The 18,784-nt window shown below is 35.6% G+C and overlaps 1 protein-coding gene and 1 long non-coding RNA gene across 2 annotated transcripts in view; one reads left to right on the top strand and one right to left on the bottom strand.

Annotated features, from left to right (window-relative positions):
* ft (cadherin-related tumor suppressor fat) overlaps nucleotides 1–18,784 on the top strand; it is an 85,040-nt gene that overhangs the window by 21,497 nt on the left and 44,759 nt on the right. The window lies entirely within an intron of this gene.
* LOC149718191 (uncharacterized) lies at nucleotides 442–1,751 on the bottom strand. Its single transcript, XR_016384129.1, has 3 exons — nucleotides 1,441–1,751; nucleotides 718–806; nucleotides 442–623 (listed from the first exon to the last, which is right to left on the bottom strand). It is a non-coding gene; the product is annotated as an uncharacterized LOC149718191 (long non-coding RNA).

The following is an 18,784-nucleotide window of genomic DNA, read 5'->3' as shown; positions in this document are numbered from 1 at the left end:
AGACGAAATAGCCCGACCTCCTTTTACATCCCCCTTGTATTTTGAAAGGGGGACTGAAGGACTATGGCGCGCGAATACTTAGGCATCTTATAATTTCTCCCTAATAAACTAGATATCACTTCTTAGTATCAGTTTTACGTTGTCTGTTCAGTTTCTGGCATCGGCTGGTGGGTCTGTCATCATCAAATTAAATAATTAAGCATTCAAATAAATTAACGGGTTATCTTAACTAATTCTTGCACCACGTGAAACAAACTATATTATTCTCGTGACAAGAATGTAGGTACATATAATTACTACTACTAGAGTTGATATCACGTGTGTTATAAATTGTAGTCTTGGCGGCATTAACACTATGGGAATGGGAATGGGGTATACGTGACACGTAGGGCGTTTGAAATTTGGCGTTTTAAGATTATGGTAGGCACAGCGTGCAGAGAGAGCTATGGCGGTCATTCCAAAAGTTTACACGCAGGCAGACGCTGTACAACATACCAGTCCATTCGCCCCGGGTTGAATTTGGAGAGAAAGTATAGAGATATACTATTAAGTTCTATTGTAATTGTTCCGGGTTTTAGATATCACCCATTTTCCGCGCGCCGGTAACAGAGAAGGGCGTTTATCTAAAGAGAGAAAATTTAAAGTTAGGCTTAGCCGCGAAACGCCCGCCAAACCAAAAACCAGCCAAAGACTGATTGAATGACTTTGCTTTTATACCCTGCTTGCTTTTGGTCCTGCTGGATCTGGAAGTGGAAGTGGTAGGTTGCCCAGCACGCAACTCTTTCAAATCAGCTAACGCGTTAAGCCTTGGTCAAAACATGTGGATAATATTTCTATAATTAGAAGTTTAGGTCTATTTCGAATTATAAGTAAATGAAGGTACGTCTGAGCCTAGTTCGAAGCCGAGATACAGTCAAGCCTAGTTCGAAGCCGAGATACGGTTAAGCCTAGCTCGAAGACGAGATACGGTTAAGCCTAGCTCGAAGACGAGATACAGTTAAGCCTAGTTCGAAACCGAGATACAGTTAAGCCTAGTTCGAAACCGAGATACAGTTAAGCCTAGTTCGAAACCGAGATACAGTTAAGCCTAGTTCGAAACCGAGATACAGTTAAGCCTAGTTCGAAAGCGAGATACAGTTAAGCCTAGTTCGAAAGCGAGATACAGTTAAGCCTAGTTCGAAAGCGAGATACAGTTAAGCCTAGTTCGAAACCGAGATACAGTTAAGCCTAGTTCGAAACCGAGATACAGTTAAGCCTAGTTCGAAACCGAGATACAGTTAAGCCTAGTTCGAAAGCGAGATACAGTTAAGCCTAGTTCGAAAGCGAGATACAGTTAAGCCTAGTTCGAAAGCGAGATACAGTTAAGCCTAGTTTAGAATTAGTTTAGCCTACTTTTAAACCAACACATAAATAACTTATTTCTAATTATAACCAACATACATTAAACCTTATACGAAAAACAAGAGACATCCATAAACTGTATTCCAAGCGTTCTCCGCAGGCCACCATTTAAGCCTAATATTTCAAGTTAGGCTTAGCGCGACCGACGCCCGTCTTCCAAAAACCGAAAAACCATACATACTTAAACTAAACTAATCTTGGGGGGAAACTATGTCTATCCATAAATCGGGTAAAGCGTGTAAAGATTTAAACGTCGTTCCACCCACGGCCACGGCATGCAGTGCTCGATGCCGAAGAAAAAAAATATATCTTTTGGAACCTCTTAAAGTATTTTGTGTTAAATTTTTTAAAGGAAAGAAGGTTTCTTTTTAGGCCTAAAAATAATCCCCCCGAGGAAAGGTCAAGAGTTGTTTGATTCGATTTAGTCTAGGGAGGCGCAACAAAAATCACAGAATTATAAGAGATTTTCTCTTTGGCTTGACTTCAACAACGAGAGAGAGAGGTCAAATTTAAGCTACTGCTAGATCCCACGTTTTTATTTTTTTTGTACCAGAAGTATATAATACTTCTCTTTGAGAGAAGTGTACCACCACAAAGCGAGCCTGGTAATTATAACATGGTTCTTCTCAACATCATAGGTTGCTAAACCGAATAACATCCGCGATAAATAGTTCCCTCATCATTACTCTACTAGCGCTTAACTATTTGCCAAGGCACATATATATGCGCTTGTGTGTTTTTGTCCCACGTCAAGGAAATACGAGGTTTGTAGGTTAATTGATTGCTGAGAAATTAGTACTAAACAGTTAAATAATTCACCCATCTGAAGTTAGATGAGCGGGAGATCGAACAAAAAGGGGTGAGAATAGGAAGAATCATGGAACTACATAACTAAAGTATTAAGAGGATACAGAGTGTCATACTTCTTCTATTATCCCCTTCTGCTTTTTATACTTCGTACTGGTAACTGTTACTCGCCGCCACTTGGGGTTGGGGATGATGGTTGGTTACTTCTGACCACTCTGGGTAGACTTCAAGACATGATTTTTTTATCCCCCTTAACTTGAGACAAGGTTGGGGTTTTTTATTTTTTCGTTTATTCATGGCGCCCTAGGAGTCCAGTCCCTAAAAAGGTTTTCGCTACACGCGCAGTAGGGGCGCACTATTTCTTTAAGGGTATGTTCGCGTTAAGATTCGTGAAAAATTGAAAATGAAATCAGGTGGAAAGAATTATGATTACGTAATTTTTTAAGCGTGATAGTTTTTAAGGGGTTTTTTCTGCGTGACTTTAGAATGAAAGGGGGGGGGGAATATTCGTGAAAAGTGAAATCAGGTGGAAATTAGTAGTGATTAAATGTCTCGAAAATATTGCCTGAATTGAAGTCAGTTAAGTTAAATACGTTCTTTAAGGAGGTCTGATATTCCCCGAATTGAAATCAGTAAAGTAAAACACCCCTGAAATCAGGCTCCCATTTAAGTAAATACCCCTGAAATTAGGCGCTCATTTAAGTAAAATACCCCTGAAATCAGGCGCTCATTTAAGTAAAATACCCCTGAAATCAGGCGCTCATAAGTAAAATACCCCTGAAATCAGGCGCTCATTTAAGTAAAATACCCCTGAAATCAGGCTCCCATTTAAGTAAATACCCCTGAAATTAGGCGCTCATTTAAGTAAAATACCCCTGAAATCAGGCGCTCATTTAAGTAAAATACCCCTGAAATCAGGCGCTCATTTAAGTAAAATACCCCTGAAATCAGGCATTCATTTAAGTACTGCATAAGCTGACGTTGATTATGAAGGAACAAGACTTACTAATGATGCTAGAGATCAAGTTTCATAAAATAATAATTCTTGAATTATGTTAGTAGCCAGCCCTTCAACTTTTGCCTTGTTCAATTATTGACACAAAAAATACGATATTTCTTTAACAGTAACTTACTCACTCTAGATTTTAGAATCAAGAAATAAGAAAAAAATAAATAAAATATGGAAAAAATTTGGGAAAAAAGTAGTTGAAGGGCTTTGAAGAATCTCAAGGAACCGTTTGCCCTTTTTTTATAACTTCACATACATTGTTAGTTTTCACTTCAAATCCAAGATGATAAAAATTGTAACGTGGGTAACGAGCTTGTATGTGGATCCGGCTTAAAAAAACCTTATATACTTAAGTCTGACGAAGTCAAACTTTTTATAAAAAGTAAACAGAAGTGGCTACAAGAAAAAGAAAACGCTGAATTTTTTTTCTTATAGTTCAAGTAAAGCACTCGATATATCCGAATTCTTTCTTTCGTTTTTGAACAGCATCTTCAAATCAGGTTAAAGTGATTTCAATGTTGTTTCTTCCTCTCTCTCTCTCTCATCTCATCTTTTTAAAATTTTGAACTTGAATATTAAGATTGACAGACAACTTAGAAAGATTGAATGAAGAGAAAAAACAATAAAAATCAGTTATTCTTATTTCAATTAAAAATAACAAATTTAATTTTTAACTACTTTCATTTTAATCAAAGTATATTTTCGCACTTGATTTTATCTTATAGGAAGGAGCAAAGTGGTCCTATAATTCCTATAAATTCCTATGTACAGGGTGTACATTCCAAAAAGGAAGGGTTATTATACAGGGGATGGTTTTATGGGAAATCAATTTTGAGTCATAAATGTTCTATGACCAATTTTGCCATGGGACATCCCCTAAGTTATATAAAATATTATAGTTTTTTCGAGGATGACCACTTTGATTTAACTAACTAGCATATAGAGTTATCTCAGAAGCCTTAGAGTGACTACGTCATAGAACCAAATCGGTACCAAACATGGCCGCCTACTGCCAAACCTAGGCACTGAAGTCACAACTTAACTCTTATCTTTCAGTTTCATTTATCTGAACTTTCTCGTGTTAATTTTAAGAGGTCATCGTTAATAATAACTCTAATACGTTGACCCTTGATTCCAAAATGTCACTGAACACTTTCGACTCAAAATATCTCATAGAACATGCCCGCACCCCTATTAATTTCTGACAAAACCTTTTATAAACACACATTTACTTTATAAAACTCTAGGTCTAGGAAATTAACTTCAAAACCACGATATTCTTAACAATAATTAAATAGATCACGGGCAACCTTGAGAACCTGCGCGACATTGACCCGAGTTTTACGTTACACGCGCATTTCACGTACAATTCGTTCACCCTTTAGACAATAACCCCGGGATAAAAACAAGAGTCATAATGCGGTGATTAAAAATTCAGAACAAATTAGATTCTTACATAATAAAAATAGGCTTAACAAATAACAACTCGACATAACTCGAAAATAAAAAAAAATTAAGAAAAAGAAAAGAAAGAGAAGAAACCTTTGGGATCAATATGACGACGATGTCGCGTCGTGTATGTAAAGGCATTAATGTCTTCCAGGCTCGTTATGGATATGCTACGATATATTCTTAAAACTGGACTTGCTAATATAATGATGCCCCATTCCTTCGTTCCTATATCTATGATTGAGTATTTTAAAACATATTTCGCCGCCAGTCATTTCCATAGATACGCTGCTTCTTAGCTCATAAGTAAATTCAATTCCGAACTAAGTCTATAAGACAAAATACGCATATATGTGTGTGTTCCTTTCTCTTGTTTTGAGTTGTAGATAGCCTATTTTATTTAGAAGTTAGTATCATAAGTTTATAAGATATGTTCCATCCATAAGTTTATAATATCTGGTAACTTAGAAACTGGAGCTTGTAATTTTGAAGTGCGTGAGCTAGGTCATAGATTCAGGGTAAAGCGAGAGAGGCCTGGTGAGTGGGGCGCTGCTGTCAAATTTGGGCTTAGTAATGCAGACTAAATAGGACCTAGATGGAACTTGGTCCTGCATGCAAAATTAACCACTACCGAGTGTAGATAGGACTTCAATTGACTCGCTTCCGTCGTTCTGCTTAGAACTAGTTATCTCGAGAACTGTAAGTCTCTCAGTAGCATTACGAAGTATAGAACATGACTTAGTTCCAAATAAACTTACTTATGACAACCACGGTGATGGAGAGAGGGAGAGAGAGAGTGAGAGGAAAAACTTTTAGATCTCGCAGGAAACCATGGAATGAAAATAAGTTTTAAGAAGCAGAGAGAGAGAGAGAGAGCGGTGGTTCATGGCCCCGGGCTTTCAACTTGGAGTCTTGAAGTGCCAAGAAATATCAAGGGCCATACTATATCAATGAGTCAGTCTTACCCGAGACTAAAGTCAAAGTAACGAGATAATTCTATTAGCCTTTCACACTGCTTTTAGGTTACCTTGATTTTTAAAAGGAGTCAGAATGGATAACACTCGAGGTAACCTTTTACCATGCCATGAACGCAAATATAAGGGGAGAATACCGTCATAGATATATGAAATGAGTAAATGAGTGGCAACTTCAGGGTGATTGAATATAATTTTAGAGCGATATAATTCTAGTTTTGTAAGAGATAACTGTAAAGAAATCATTTGAATACGTAGTGATAGCCCCGTTTCTTCTCTTTTAAATGATACTTAATAATTGAGGTTACTACAATTATTACTGGAGTAATTAATTAAATTACTAAAATATAGTTTTAATTCTCTTCATTTCAAACCTTATTGAAAATTCCACTTTGTAGCGTTATAACTCTGGTTCTAGAAGAGATATAGCAAAATCCTTTGAATATGTCATAGCCCCATTTCTCCCCTACCCAACGATACTAAATACTTGGAGTTACAACAATTAGGGCTCTAGTAATTAAGTAATTAAGCAAAACCGCAAAGCGTTAAATTCTGTTCTTACTCCTTTGATTTTAACTCTGGTTCTATTATAGATACGGGAAAGTCCTTTGAATATGTTATACCCCTATTTCTCCTCTTTAAAATGATACTAAAAACTTAGGGTTACAACAATTAGTGCAGGAGCAATTAAGCAAAATAGAAAAAAAAACAATCACTATACATTAAGGACGTCGCTGTATCTATTAGCGATATCTATGAGAGTTGTATGGACGGACGGCGCGGAGAGAAGAAGGTATTTTCCAAATTCGTATAACAGGAATGGGACTAGAATTTTTTATCGGATCAAAATATAGGCATGCAGGGTGGGGTAGAACGCCAGGAGGGGGGCATGATGATGTTAGAAAGAGGAGAGAGGCTATGGACGCCAGCGCCAGCCAGTTCACCAAAGAAGACGGTGGTGGTTTAGTCTCCGGGCTGAATTAAGAATTACTTCTTTCTTTCTTTCTTCCAAAGGGAGCCCTTTTATACGATGCGATACGTAACTAGACGACCAGAAGACCGAGGCTTACCTAGTGTCAGTGTCAGACCAACTTTGCTATACTACGTGTACAGAAAAGTCTTATTTCTTATTTCTTATTTCTAACCCAGACATTTTAAAGTTGCTCTATGCCTACAATTAAAAGAGTTAGGCTTAATAGCGCCTCATTGTTTTATGGTTATAACGAAATCTATTTAAATTACTTGGGTCAAAAGGTCACGAACTGAACTACTAGACAGTTTACAGTCACAGTTAAAATAATTAGGCTTAGTAGTTCCTTTGTTTATTTTTGAAGTAGTAGCACCTTTCTGGTCTAATAGTGCAAGGGAAGTCTATATACTTCTTAGGTCAAAAGGTCACGAATTGACCTAGGCAATTTAGAGTCATAGTTAAAATAATTAGGCTTAGCAGTGCCTTCTGTTATCTTAGTAGTAGGAGCATCTTTTGGTCTAATATTGCGATGGAAATCTATATATTTCTTAGGTCAAAAGGTCACGAACTAAAATAGAAACTTTATAGTCATTGTTTAAAGAATTAGGCTTAGCAGTGCCTTGGGTTATCTAAGACAAGTAGGTTCAGCAACTTTCTGGTCTAATAGTGTAACAGAAGTCTATATATTTTAAGCCTAAAAGGTCAACTAGACAGTTTGAAGAAATAGGCTTATCAAAAATTAGTAGCGAGAGAAATATTTTGAAAATAGACCAAGTGTTAACAGAAATTTATATAGTTAAGCCAAAAAAATATGAAATATTAAAGCAGACTTGGCTGAACAATTTAATATTATGACTCCTAATGGACCCAGACAGTTTAAAATCGTTAAATGTATTAGGCTTAAGAAGGCGGAGCAAACTACGGTTGACTCTAAAGAGTTTCCAAGAAAGAACGTTAGGTAGATTAAAAAGTTTTGGTTTCTAAAAGTATATTTCTCGGATCTCGATGTCTTTGCCTTGATGATATTTTTATTTAAATGAATTTTACGGTCGCGAAGGGATGGGTGGAGGAGAGGAGGGGGGGGGGGTTTGCGCCGATGCATGCTGGGACGTGTTAATGATGTTGCCACTGATGAGAGGAGTGGTCTTCCCCGGACCGACTACACCGCTTCCAAAAAGTCCCTGAACATATTTAGGGGAGGAGCTACGAATCACGATTAACGATAAGAGACTTATTGAGCTAAGACCACAAAATACCACGCTAAATGTACATTAAACCAAAGTTATAAGAAAAACAAAAGAATTATTCACTTTAATTGTAAAAATCGATTAGAAATCATCTTAAATATCAAAATTTGACCTAAAAAACGGGTCAAAAGGTTAGGGAGTTTATAAATGCTAGACCAAAACTGTCAGGGAAAAGTTGGGAATTCACAAATGCTAGACTAAAAATGTCAGGGAAAATTAGGGAAAAGTAACTTCGGCGTATTATTTGTTAATCTACTTCCGCTGAGCTCAAAATGGCCGCTACTGTAATTAAATCTAGCGACCCTGAAACAGTGACACTAACAAAAATGGCGCGAAATTATACCAATAAGTTAGTTGTCAAGGCTAAAGTCTATAACTTGCGCGCGGTAATTTTCGCACATTTATAATTATCACCATAATTGCGAGAGACCTTAATTCGGAGACAGGTTTTTCTTCAATTCAATCGAAAACTACCAAAATTCAAATATTTCCAATTACTTAGGACCTAGCACTTTCACAAAATTACAATCACTGCATGGGTTCTTAAATTGATATATTAATAATATATTTAAAAATAGATACAGAGAGAGAAAAAATATAAGAATAAAAAAAACATAATTGTGAGACATTAAAGTTGGCAAGCCTTGGTCATGCACAAAATCCTAAATAGCCGAATTTTCACACCTACACGTGTTTGAAGATCCAAGAGATGAAAAAAATTAAAACCTGTTACATTAACGCCAAAACTGTAGAGAGAGAAGAGAGAGGAGGCGCATCTTAGAATTAAAGTGACAGTGAAATGTTTGTAGTCGCAGACATTTGAACAGTCGATAAATTTCCCAATCAATCAATCAATTCTAATTATATTATTTGGTTTTCTATTTTATATTTAATTACGCGCTAGACTTATTACAATGTACATTCCCATAATGCCTTGGTGCCGGAAGGTGGTAACCATACAACCAACCCCCGAAAGATATGTTAACGTAAAAGCCAGTTGTTTCAGGTTTAGGTGGCAATGAACAACCACCAAAAACCGCGCTAGAGGTTACGGCGAAAACGGGTCACTCGCTATAGGAACCGCACCGCTATTAAAATTAAATGATTCTAGAATAGGAATACATACAGCTACTAGGAATTATTGGGGCCCCATATATATCCCCCATGTTAATTTCAATACGGGTTTTGTGGGTATACCGGGCTTGGGAACTTACTGTCCATCACGCGTCATAATAATTCTGATGGCGTCTTTATAACTGTGATTTCATTGTCGGTAGCAACGAGAGGCAAAATTGGCGAGGTAAAATTCGTCACAAGTAGTGATTAGTCTAGCTAGCTCTTCCCACAAATCTGCACCTAGTGAAAGTGGCACGTACACAATCATTCCTATTATAGCTGTATGAATTCCGGTTCTAGGTAGTAGCATCTCAACTTGAAGCGAGACCCCCTTCTAAGTTGATATTATTAAAAATCTCCCTTGGACGTAAACTTAAACGAAAATCACCGTAAAATGAACGCTACTCTGTTAGAGGAGAGGGGATGGATACTCCGATTCTCCGCGTTTACACCCAAGTTTGAGAACTTCAAAGTCCCAAGCAGACTTTGCATTGCACAAAGAATTAAGTTTAGCCCTCAAATTTTAACTTTAAAACCTTTCCAAGTAGCTATAATTTTGTCCAAAATTGAGTTGCAGTTATGGATGGGAAAACAGAGAGTTATAACTTGGTCTCCATATTGCAAAAATATATAATAACATAACGGTATCTGCAATAACAGCAAAGGAAATTAATTAAGATTAGTGTTAACTTCTTTATAGTATATCAGCTGAAAGTTCATTCGAAATTAAACTTAATTTCAGTGAATTAACTCTATTTAAAGCTAGGCACGTACAAAATTACGATGTGTATTTGTTCTGGTGGTATATCAAGGTCACAATTTCGACATTAACTACTTAATTACTTTCAAAGTGAGCACTGTTTAATAGTAGGCGCCTGCGAAGAGGGGGGAGTAAATAATGTACGCCCCCTTAAGCTCATAACATATGCATACCCAAGTGGCGCAAAAAAAAGATGATTTCATCTTTAGAATAACAAAGTCGATGGTTCCAGTTATAGAGTAAGTTAAGTATAAGGATATACCCCGTGGACTCAATCAAATCTTCTCAACTTCTTGAAGAATATAAGTTATATTTTTGTAATGTAAAATGGACTATTGTTTCGCGTCATGGGAAAAGAATGAACCAACTCAATGGTTGTTGAAAGAGGGGTCCCGGCCACCGATTGTGCAGTTCTGCAAGCGGATATGTTACTGGCATTGTTTTTTTTTAAGGGGCCAAGGCATATAGCACCACCGTGAGACGACGAACAATCGTGGTTGGTTTAATCTAATGTTATTTTTATATTTATTACTTTTATTATTTTTTTTTGGTAACCCCATGATTTAAGAGAGAGAAAAAAAAATACGTTAGTCACGGTTTAACGTTATTTTTACGTTCAAATCAAGACATTGGACCCCCGCTACCATGCATGGGACGTTACTGAAATGGAGTTAGAACTAAATTCGAGAATTTTATAAGTACTTACTTAATGGGATAGTAGCGTTTAATTTCGATTACCATTTACGTTTTGGTAATTTTGAGTAGATGCAAATGTTAAAATTGAGCAGACAATAAGTTAGCTTTGTTAAATTGGGAAGTTTTTACCCTGAATTTTACTAAAAACAGTATACATTTCTCTTAGTTTTCCCTGAACTTTACCAAAACATACATTTCCCTTAGTTTTCCCTGAATTTTATCAAAACATTACACATTTCTCTTAGTTTTCCCTGAATTTTATCAAAACATTACACATTTCTCTTAGTTTTCCCTGAACTTTACCAAAACATTACAAATTTCCCCCTTGGTTCTCCCTGAATTTTACCAAAAACAAAAATTTCCCTTAGTTTTCCCTGAACTTTCCCCAAGTTTTCCGGGTTTGTACAAACCCTGCCATCGAATAAACTCTTAACTTATATTTGAACAATTCACTCTACCCCTTTAAGATCGACCTTTGACATTAGAATTGTCCTTACCAATACGATAACACTGATAGTCACATAGCGCACCAATAATCATATCGACAAGTACTTTCCCTACAATCCTACAACATTAACCGGCGTTAGCAGCCATTGGTAACTTGATAGTACAGAGTATTCATCTTCGTGTTTGGGCGAGACCATTGTCGTTGTTATCAACGTACGAACCCGAATTCCTGATGTAAAACCAAACTTTACTTATCAATTAGGGGCCGAAAAATACCACACGGTGTCTGTGTCTCGGCCCAAATTCTTAGAAGTTACATACATTCTTACTCAGGCTAGTGACGCGGAAAACGGCAAAGGCAATAGCGGCATGCAGCTGGTCAAGATGGTTCCATTTAATTAGCCAATACATAGCTTATTAATGAACTGGGAGTTTTAAGAATATATATCAATCATAACCCGTCGAACCAGGGAACGCGTCTCGATCGTAACTTGAATTCAATGCCAAATCTTTTAATAGTTTACGTAATAACCTTTGTTAAGGCCAAGTGTGCATGCATGCTTCCAAGAAATAGATAAGGCTATAGTGTTAAACCCGCATTTCCTCTCCTTCCCCCCCCGTTCATAGATGACTCATGCATAATCAATGCCCCGGTTTATAAAATAGACCAAGAACCCAATAATAAATTAAACACATCTTTAGACGTTTTCTAGTCGGGTTTAGCATAAGTTTATAGTGATATGTTCCTTCCATAAGTATGAAGACACTACCAATACTATTCGTAATGCTACTGAGAGACTTACAGTTCTCGAAATAACTATAGTTCGAGAAGGAGAACGACGGAAGCGAGTCATTGAAGTCCTAAGTACACTCGGTGGTGGTTAATTAATTTTGCATGCAGGACCAAGTTCCATCTAGGTCCTATTTAGTCCGCATTACTAAGCCCAAATTTGACAGCAGCGCCCCACTCACCAGGCCTCCCTCGCTTTACCCTGAATCTATGACCTACCTCACTCACTTCAAAATTACAAGCTCCAGTTTTTAAGTTACCAGAATTTACAAACTTATGGAAGGAACATATCTCATGAACTTATGGGTTTAATAGTAATAATAATAATAATAATAATATAAAACATTCAAAAATAAAGTTTGATTTAAATATAACTGGCCAATAATGGTTGGATAAAAGCATTTCAAATACATTATCAATCCCAAGATGAAAATAATAAAAAAATATTTAAAAAAATAAAATTGGAGAAAAGTAATATTTAGGTCTAGGTTAAGTATTTATTTTTTCCTTTTTGGTCTGAAAGGGGTGAGATGGGGGGGGGTACGTATTCCATTAAGAACCTGTGTATGAATATTCAAATGAAACGATGACAAGTACATCCAAGAAACCTCCAACCCCTTCCCCCCTTTTTTAAGTTTCTCCTGTTTTTTTTATTTTTTTTTTAATTTTATTTTGGCAATGGAATCTAATATTTCCAACCCTTCATTTAATATTACGTTTAGAAAAAAAGAAAATAACCTAAAGAAAAAAAACAACTAAAAAGCCCCTTAAGCCTATGCTATTTTACATTAATTTTAGCAGACGAGAAAGAGACAGAGATAGAGATAGAGAGAGAGAGAGGAAGACATATTGCCTATCTTAAAAGGGGGAGTGGACTCAAATATATATTTTAATTTTTTGAAGTATGAATTTTCACTTCTACGCATTTAAATTAACCATGCAGTATAGCAGCAAAGATTAGATTTGTTATTTCTTAAGGAAAATTTTTGATTAATTTTCTGGCGGCCATTTTGCCAAGATGGCCTCGAATTAACACTTAAAAACATTCGTGCGGGTAACTTGTTAAATATTTTAATAAGTAGCAAAAAAAAAAAAAAAAAAAATAGAGAAAACTAACAATTTTTTTGGGGAAAAATTGAAATTAAGTGACTTAAAATCACTTAAATATAATTATTATTAATGATTATGTTTACCAAGTTAAAAAATTCGGTTCCGGTGCGAGACTTTACGCGTGTTTATGGTGTGATAGTTTAGGTTAGGTAAGGTTTAGTTAGTGTTATTCTTAGGTTTAGGTTTAGGATACGTTAGTGTTATTCTTGGGTTAGGTTTACGTTTAGTTAGTGTTACTCTTAAGTTAGGTTTAGTTAGTGTTGTTCTTAAGTTAGGTTTAGTTAGTGTTATTCTTTGGTGTTAGGTTAGGTTATTGTTGTTCTTAGGTGTTAGGTTAGGTTATTGTTGTTCTTAGGTGTTAGGTTAGGTTAGTGTTATTCTTAGGTGTTAGGTTAGGTTAGTGTTATTCTTAGGTGTTAGGTTAGGTTAGTGTTATTCTTTGGTGTTAGGTTAGGTTAGTGTTATTCTTTGGTGTTAGGTTAGGTTAGTGTTATTCTTTGGTGTTAGGTTAGGTTAGTGTTATTCTTTGGTGTTAGGTTAGGTTAGTGTTATTCTTAGGTGTTAGGTTAGGTTAGTGTTATTCTTTGGTGTTAGGCTAGGTTAGTGTTATTCTTTGGTGTTAGGCTAGGTTAGTGTTATTCTTGGGTTAGGGTTAAGGTTCAATTAGTGTTATTCTTGGGTTAGGTTAAGGTTCAATAAGTGTTATTCTTAGGTTAGGTTAAGGTTCAATAAGTGTTATTCTTAGGTTAGGTTAAGGTTCAATAAGTGTTATTCTTAGGTTAGGTTAAGGTTCAATAAGTGTTATTCTTAGGTTAGGTTAAGGTTCAATAAGTGTTATTCTTAGGTTAGGTTAAGGTTCAATAAGTGTTATTCTTAGGTTAGGTTAAGGTTCAATAAGTGTTATTCTTAGGTTAGGTTAAGGTTCAATAAGTGTTATTCTTAGGTTAGGTTAAGGTTCAATAAGTGTTATTCTTAGGTTAGGTTAAGGTTCAATAAGTGTTATTCTTAGGTTAGGTTAAGGTTCAATAAGTGTTATTCTTAGGTTAGGTTAAGGTTCAATAAGTGTTATTCTTAGGTTAGGTTAAGGTTCAATAAGTGTTATTCTTAGGTTAGGTTAAGGTTCAATAAGTGTTATTCTTAGGTTAGGTTAAGGTTCAATAAGTGTTATTCTTAGGTTAGGTTAAGGTTCAATAAGTGTTATTCTTAGGTTAGGTTAAGGTTCAATAAGTGTTATTCTTAGGTTAGGTTAAGGTTCAATAAGTGTTATTCTTAGGTTAGGTTAAGGTTCAATAAGTGTTATTCTTAGGTTAGGTTAAGGTTCAATAAGTGTTATTCTTAGGTTAGGTTAAGGTTCAATAAGGGGGAGGGTCAAGTTACCATATTCTAACCGCCCATTTTCAATAAAGCCGATTAAAGCCAGACATTCGATTTGATTCGATATTTGTCGAATCCCGAGCGACTATTTAATACCGAACAATCCCCAGTAAAAAGATTAAAAGATACAATATCTCCTTTCCAAATCAGAAGTAACCAAGCAGAAAGACGTATTGTTAAACAAAAGAAAAAAATGTTTATAACAATATCTATATATAATAACAAAACAAAATAAAACAGTTTTCTTTAGTCCAAGGTTGAACTACGCAAGAAAGAATGAACTTCGAAACTGAATAGACCTAATTCTTCAGGAACATTTTTTTCTTCATTTCATTTCATTCTTTCTTTAAATTGAAAGCGTTGCAGCTTTGAGAGAGTGGAATAAATATTAGGGTGCTACTCCATTAATATTTTAAAAAAATGCATATTAAAAATTCAGAACAGAAAAATTCAAAAGTCGGTTGCTTGGTTCATGGCCTACACACAACTGTTACTCCTTTGTTTGTTTATTCGCCCACGTAAACACTAAATTCCTTAATACAGGGTGTTCATTATTATAGGACCGAACTCACCAAAGTAAAGTGGATTATAGTTCTGTATAAAATGTTCTATGCTTCTAAAGGTCTTTTCAGACAATGCAACATTTTGACTCAACTAGATGGATGGGTCTAAAAGTTGAGTGTTCATAACTTGTGTTAGGGGGTGCACCCCTTATTGGGCAAAATCGGCTGGTCATAGCAGTTACATTTGCGACTCAAAATTGATTCACCATAGAACCATACATCCCACTAAATGACTAATTACAAATCTTGGAATATCACCCTGTATATAGTTTTGCCCCCATTTTCCAAAGGGAGAGAGAGAGAGTCGTTAGTCGCAACCGATGCGCGGTGCAGTCTGCGCACTCGTAAATTAACAATACACATTTACTTACCATGATGCGAATACTTAATTCAAAATGTCTGCCTTCTTTAAACGCGCATGCGCCAATAAAGAAAGTGCATGAATCCTTAATTTTTATTATATAATATATATTTTTTCATCTTCATAAAGGGGTATTTTCTATTTTTTCACGGTCAGATCGTAGCGTAACCGGAGGCTATGGTCCTTTGAAACTCCTCGAGTTACTTACAATTGGGGGTAAGATTATCCCACGCCTTTCACTATGGTATTCATTCCGAGTGGTAATTATTACGCAGTCTTAGATCGTTAAAAGATTAGGTTATCGAGCGGACGACGTGGCGCGACTAAACATTACCTTATCCATATTCTAGTAGCGTCATAATTTTTTAAACAAAAGATTTTTAAACGATTTAGCGTTTATGAAGAAAAGCAAAATTCTTTAGGGGTTTTAACTTTTTTTGTAGGCGTTCTAATTTTCTCGAGGAATTCTGGGTAATTTTACAATTTTTTTTCTTTTTTTTTTTAGTTTTTGAACAAAAGATTTTACGGGATTTATTGTCCATGAAAACAACTTTTTTGCTTTTTTTTAGAAATTAATTTTAGATGTACTAATTAATGTTAAAGCCGACGTAACGAAAATTGAAGGAATTATGGGTAAATTATAAACTTGAGTATGCTAAATAAATTGCGGTATAGATGTTTTCAAAATTAAAGGAATTATGGGTAAAATATGAACGAGTATGCTATGCCTAAATTGCGGTACAGATATTTTCTAAATGAAAGGAATTATGGGTATATCTATCTGTATTCAAAGTAACCAGTTCTTTAGACTCGAAGTCACATCTATCGTCTGTGGTTATTTGATCCACATACTTATCAATGTTCAATGTTAAGAAAACAATGTAATCAACAAACCAGACTTTTGAAAACTCCATCGTAAGCAACTAAAAACACGTGATCCTAAATTAACCCATTTAATAATTAATCTAATTAACAAATAAATCTAATTCGGAAATGAAAAAAAAGGTACTGCTGGATGGTCATTAGTTGGCCCAAAATTACCCTAACCCATTTAATTATTAACCTCCTAAAACAATAATTAGCATTCAATTCTTAATAGATGACCCCTACACATTAAAGTCTAACAGACGTACCAGACACGAGTTGAATTTTATTTTATTTTTAATTAAACTGGAATGTGAATGAAAACTTTACGTTCGACCCCTTACAACTCATAATTTGCTCTACAACTAAACCTAGATTAATAATTAAACGTACATATCCTTTTAAGCAAACTCCGGTTGATTTAGCAAGAAAAAAATCCTTAAGGGGTATCCTCTCCCTTTCTCTCTTAATTTCAGCCCGAAGCCAAAAAATGACTAGCGTATCTTTTTATACGATTTTTATGCTAATAACTATTCTCCCTATCCATCCATAAACGCACTAATGGCACCACGCGTACATATTAATATAGTCAAAGGCTATACGGTGCCATTACGGTAATAATCCTTAAAAAAATTGCATTTTATTTTTTTTTATAGCTGTGGGTTTTTAGTTTCTTTATAATTCGGTTCAAAGCTAAGGCGGAGCGATACGTAATGTTAAATTTGATGTATTTAGATTCTGGACATGTCACAACGGCGACCGGGGGACCCGAGGGGGGGGGGGTTAGAGATAGACGAAGGAGGGGGGGAAGGAATTTATCGTATAATTAAAGCAGTGATTCAAGATCTTCTGAATTTATTAATTGACTTTCTTTCTTGCCGATCTAGCAACTGACCGCAATTTTTTTTTTTCTTTAAAAAAATTTTCTATTTTTTTTTTTTTTTTTGGTGTACCGTTTTTGGATATAGATGGATAGTTTTAATTGGATATTACACTTATACTTTGTAAATCATTTCTTGTCACTGATTGGTCAAACGTTACGTTTTTAAAATCGTGTGTTGAGGCTAATTTGAAAAAAAAAAAAACAAAAAAAAAACCGTTAAGCCTAGTTTGAATTTTTTTTTTTAATTTCACGCGCTTTAAAAATTGACGGATTAAGGCAAGGTCACGTGATTAGAGAAGATATTGATATTTTGGTTAAGCCTTTGTTTTTGAATTTTAGAAATTCCACGCGCTAGGTCTATAGCTTTAACAATTAAAAGAGTAAAATCACGTGATTAGAAAATATATAGATATTTTTGTTAAGCCTTTGTTTTTGAATTTTAGAATTTAAAATTCCACGCGCTATAGCTTTGACAATTAAAAGAGGAAAATCACGTGATTAGGGAATGCAGTCGTGTATAAAACAACGTGAATTGTTAAGCCTAATTTTAAATAACAGATCTTACTGAAATATTTTTGACCATTTAGAAGCCATAAATAATAAGCCTAATTTGAACCGATTTATTAGAGCAATATCTTGAGCAATCGGGAGCGGCAAATATTTATGAAACTTAATCCCTAAGCCTAATTCATCACAACGATATTTCGACCATCTAGAAGCCATAAATAGATTATTTACAACAAAAAGTTTAAGCCTAAATAATTATAACCAAATTAGACACCAGATAAAGTGATATTTCAAACTAAGCCTAGGCCTAGTTCAAAACAAAATAGCGAAACATCAAGTCTAAATATAAGGAATTTCTCTACGCTATGTAATTTTTTTTTGGGGGACACGAGGTAATCGGTTGACTTTCGAACACGCCCCAATATTAAATTCAAACGCAAAGTTTGTCACTTCTTTCTTGGGGCAAAGAAATTATTTTAACAAATAATTCTTTGACACGAAATTAGTTTTTCGTGATCAATTATGTTTTTGAGAGCGCTCCAATTTCACCAGAGCGTCCCTTCCCCCCCCCCAATTCAATTCAATTTACACTCCTGCGCGTGATCAATTGCGAATACAATCACGTGATTTTCTATAAAGGTTTTCTCTTTTTGCAAATTTAAAAAGAAAAACAATATCATTTTTGAAAACGCTAAACGGATAACGTCAACGTGTAGTACGCGGTTATATCAGGGATAGATTTAATTTTAGAAGTAGGAATGTAGAACAGAGTAATGTCTGGGCGCGCGTCAAAGTCCCGGACCCCCTTTTAACGGGACCGGGGGGAAGGTATGAAAGAAGAGGCGGGAGGGGGTCATAGCGACAGAGTTAAAAAGGAATTACTGTATTTTTCGCCATCCCCGGCGTCAGCATACAGTCTGGGAAATAAGAATATTTTTTAAACTAGTCCTATGGACCAGTGACCCCCTAATGTCCTAAATAATAAACTGGTCTCCGGAGTGGTCCCAGCCTTCGTTTTCCTATAGATTTGCAATTAATAAACAGGTCCCGAGGACCAGTAACCCCCACTTCTTGAATTAAAAAACTAGTCCAAGCAATTAATAAACTGGTTTTGGACCAGAGGAAGTGTGCTATTTCCCAGACTGGTCAGCAACGTCATCAAAACGTATAGTTTAAGTGAGTAAACCAACAAGATAATTTAAACTTTTCGTTATTACGTGTTGGGGGAGGGGTTCTATACGGGGGGCTATGAGTCGGAATAACTGAAGTAAATACTAACCGTTAGACTCAATTCCTACTTCTAAAATTAAATCTATCCCTGGTTATGAACAGGAGTTCTACACGTTGACGTACGCGTTTTAAGGGGCAATCGTTTATACTTGGATCGTGCGTGATTTAGAGCTAAAAAGAAACAAATGAGATCGTGGACGTCGAGGCGACGTTTAGACGGTAACCT

This window comes from Phalangium opilio, unplaced genomic scaffold, assembly GCF_054372755.1.
Source record: "Phalangium opilio isolate 3A_F unplaced genomic scaffold, DU_Popi_V2 ptg000002l_1, whole genome shotgun sequence".
Classification (NCBI taxonomy): domain Eukaryota; kingdom Metazoa; phylum Arthropoda; class Arachnida; order Opiliones; family Phalangiidae; genus Phalangium; species Phalangium opilio.
The sequence above is the reverse complement of the archived record's forward strand: the minus strand, read 5'-3'. Positions and strand labels throughout refer to the sequence as shown.